Below are 3,991 nucleotides of genomic sequence, written 5' to 3' on the forward strand. Positions count from 1 at the left end.
TTGAGGACTTACAATCAACATATGTTGGAGGAACAGAGAAGGTTTTCTTTTAGGACTCTAACCCTTATACTCTGTACTCTATAATGAACCTATGGCCTGATGATAATCCCCTCCCCTTTAAAACAAATTTTCTTTTAGGGCTCTAACCCTTAGACTACTGGCAAACTTTATGTTCACTGAACAGTATTTTAACTAAGCACCTTTAGGTGCAAAATCTCTGTTGATTGCAAACTCCAAATTTACGATAGCTGTAGTTCTGTTATTAGTCACAACAAATTTAGAGTTCAATTCTTTTTGTTAATTTGTTAGATACTTAGATTTGTACATAATGTCATGTTGTATATTTTTAAACTGTTTATTTTGTTGTTTAAATTTGTTTATCTTCCTTTTTCAGATTTGTTATTTAAATTGTTTATTTGAGTTGTATTTTAATTAATTAGGTTAAGTTAATAAATTATTGAATGAATGAATGTTGAGTTGTTGACTACTTCAGTAAATTGATTTATAAAATGGTAGAATGATAGTACTTTTGATTTATAATCGACATAATACTAACCTACTAACTTATAGATTGATACTTTGATAGTGCTGTCAAGTTACTAACTTATAGGTAGGGCTATTAATGAGCCGAGCCGAGACCGAGCTTTGCTAGGCTCGGCTCGAGCTCGTGGGACTGAGACAGAGGCGAGGCGAGGCTCGAGCTCGAAGCTCGTCGGGCCTCAAATTTTGAGCTCGGCTCGAGCTCGTTAGCTCGAAATGAAAGTTCGGCTCGAGGCTCGAGCTCGAGTTACAAGCTCGTTTAAGGGCTCAACAATGCTTCTGTCTAATTATTGGCATGTGGTTGTCAGTGTCTAATTATAAACAAAGCTAACTGTTACAGGGGATTGATATTAATATTTGTGAGTAGTTGTGTTTGATTTTGGTGGTCTGTACTGTGGTGGTTGTATGGTGGTTGCAATTGTGGTCTAATTGTTGGCCTGTGGTTGTCAGTGGCGATGGCCGTATAAACACAATAATCCATTTTCACCCAAAGGGTTTCCCAACAGCTAGCCTACACAAAAATCTATTAATCTCTATGTTGCACTATTGTTGCATGTTCAAGAGAGGTATTCTTCACAGCATTCTGAAAGGAATAATCTTTAATTGTTGCACTATATGTCAATCTCTATGTTGCACTATTGTTGCACTATATGTCAAGGCCTTCTGAATTGAGCATGGATAATTGCCTTAAGCTTTAATTGCTAAACGACTATCAAGGTGCACTTTCACAAACAAATTGCTATAATGGTGCACTTTCACTAACAAATTGCTATAATTGTGCACTTTCACTAACAAATTGCTATAAAGGAATAATCAAAAGGTTAATGCAGTCATTGGCTCTCATCTTTCATTAGATCCAACCAAATAGTAGTAAAATAAAAAATAAATTAACAAACATGCAAGATTGTATCGGTGTGGATTCGATCTTCTGATTTTATGTTCCTGAAAGCAACCGCCCAACCTAGTGTCTTTTGTGAGGCCTGTTGATTTGATTGAATTTTCCTTTGATTGCAGAATAATGGAGCTTATGTGTCCATTTATGTGTCCATGTGGAAATGGAGGCCTGTTGATTTGATTGAATTTTCCTTTGATTGCAGAATAATGGAGCTTATGTGTCCATTTATGTGTCCATGTGGAAATGGAGAACTAATCAGGCGAGTAACAACCAAAGGGCCTAATAAAGGTCGTGCTTATTACGTATGCCCTGGTACGGACAAGGCAAGTTTTTTTTGATAAGTAAATAAATTTCATTAAAGCTCAGAAAACAGCTCAGAAAACAATACAACCTAACAACATCCTTCCTAGGAAACTTAGAAGGTAAAACCCCCCTAATTCTGCCTATCACTGTCTCCCTTCCTAGCTCTCCAAATTAGGTACATTGCAACAAATGAGTCAAAGACTCACTTTCAGTCCTGCACAACATGCACAACACACAGATATCAGTATCAGAAATGCTCATCTGTTTTGGAATGATATTTGTTTATTTTTTCCCTTTTTTTTAATGTTATATCTTATTAAATGTTATGTGACAGAGAAATAGCATCAAAAGTTGCGAGTTCTACTCGTTTGAAGACGAGCTTAGGTTATGTCCTTGTGGTCGTGGCTTCTGTCGCAACACCTTTGTAAAGAGAGAGAAATTTTGGAGTTGCTGTGTTAAGGTGTGATTTTTTTTTAATGTTTGTATTAAATGTAATTTGTGTAATTATACCATCTTTTCACGTTTGTGGGTACTGGCAGGATGCAGGTAGTTGCGATTTCTTTGTGAAGGTCATGTCAACCTGCGAAGCTGCTTCGAGTTCCACTCGATCTCCTACCAATCCCTTGGTTGTGCCTCAGACTTCTCCTCCTCCTCTCAGTACCCAAGCTTCGACTTCCACTCCGTCTACCAATTCCTCAGCTCTGCCTCAGTCTTCTCCTCCTTCCAGCCAAGTTGCGGTGATGAGGAAAAATGAGCTGCTTGTAGAAGCTCTCGAAGTGGCTCAATCTATGTCTGCTTCCTATCTTAATATAATTAAGAAATTTGCTGATTTTGAATTAAATGCTCATGAATCAAATGATGAGTAGCTTGTAAAATTTAGGGGGGCTGTATAGAAATGGTGTCTGCTTATTTTGGGGAACATTAGCTAGCTATCTTAATCATGTTTAGGAGAACCTCTATGAACTTTTACTATTATTATTATGAACTTCTATTATTATTATTAGTAGTAGTAGCAGCAGCAGTATGAAGTCTATGTATGAACTTATGTTATTAGCATGAACTTTCTGTGTAAGAAGCAAAACTTCTGAATCTTATTGTGATTATATGTAAAGGATTATATCTTTATATTGCATAGAGTTAAGCCATAGCAGCCTAGCAGGTCACTTGAAAAATGCACATGTGCAGCCCAACTACTTTAGGATCCATGCTTTCAAATTTGTTAGGGATGTCAGTTTGGGTTGGAACCCATTTGTATAGTTGTGCCTGCAAAAAGCATCTCCAAATTAAATTCAACTACTGTTATCATTAGTATCACTGCACTTGAAACATGCAAAAAATATTTTGGTCTGCATGTTTCAGATATTGAGATGCGGCCATCAATAGAGAAGAAAGAATTAGAGTATTTCAATTTTTTTTTTAAATGTTACTTCCTCCGTATCAAAATAAATGCAACGATTTGACACTTTTCGTCTCTACTTTATGTCAAATCGTTGCGTTTATTTCGATACGGAGGAAGTATTATTCTTTTTTTTATTTGTTTATTAAAACCATTATCTCTCTATCTTCTATCTACTACTTAGATGTATGTTTTTTTTATTGTTCTTATATTTTTCTGTTATTATTTGCCTTGCAGTTTTGGGAAGCAAATATACAATGGTTGACAAGATAAATAATAGTATACATTGTACTACATACTATGTAGTACATAGAGACAAATAATATGTACTCGTATTCATTTCAATTTGTTAAAAATTATTAAGAATGGGGAATAGAAAATTAGGGGAAAATGAATGGGGATTAGAAGATAACCTTGTTGGCGTCTTGACGAGTGGCGCTTTTTGCAGGTTGAAGGTCGCTGTCGTGGAGACTGTGGTCGTCGACAGAGGTAGTGGTGAGTGGTGAGTGGTGAGTGGCGAGTGGCGAGTGAGGGGTGAGTGGTGACCGACGAGTGAGTGGTTTGATTTGGGGTGAACCTCGATTGGGTTGAATTTTTAATTGGTTAAATTATGGACTTGCTTGAATTTTTAACTGGGTTACATTTTTAATTGGATAAATTATGGATTGGGTTGAATTTTAAATTGGGTTGGATTTTAAAAAAAATTTAGGCATTCAATAATTTGTAATTTTTGGATATGTAGCATATTTTTTATACAAAGTATATATATTATATAATTTTTTTTCTCTATTATAGAGATTCAGATAATAATGGAAAATGTTATGGTTTCAGTTACCAATCATGATAATTCAATCAGT

General features: G+C 35.6%; 1 long non-coding RNA gene across 1 annotated transcript; it reads left to right on the plus strand.

Annotated features, from left to right (window-relative positions):
- Positions 1 to 1,655: 1,655 nt before the first annotated feature.
- LOC130466940 (uncharacterized) lies at positions 1,656 to 2,863 on the plus strand. The gene is made up of 2 exons (XR_008927103.1): positions 1,656 to 2,198; positions 2,285 to 2,863. It is a non-coding gene; the product is annotated as an uncharacterized lncRNA (long non-coding RNA).
- Positions 2,864 to 3,991: the final 1,128 nt, after the last annotated feature.

This window comes from Spinacia oleracea, chromosome 2, assembly GCF_020520425.1.
Source record: "Spinacia oleracea cultivar Varoflay chromosome 2, BTI_SOV_V1, whole genome shotgun sequence".
NCBI lineage: Eukaryota > Viridiplantae > Streptophyta > Magnoliopsida > Caryophyllales > Amaranthaceae > Spinacia > Spinacia oleracea.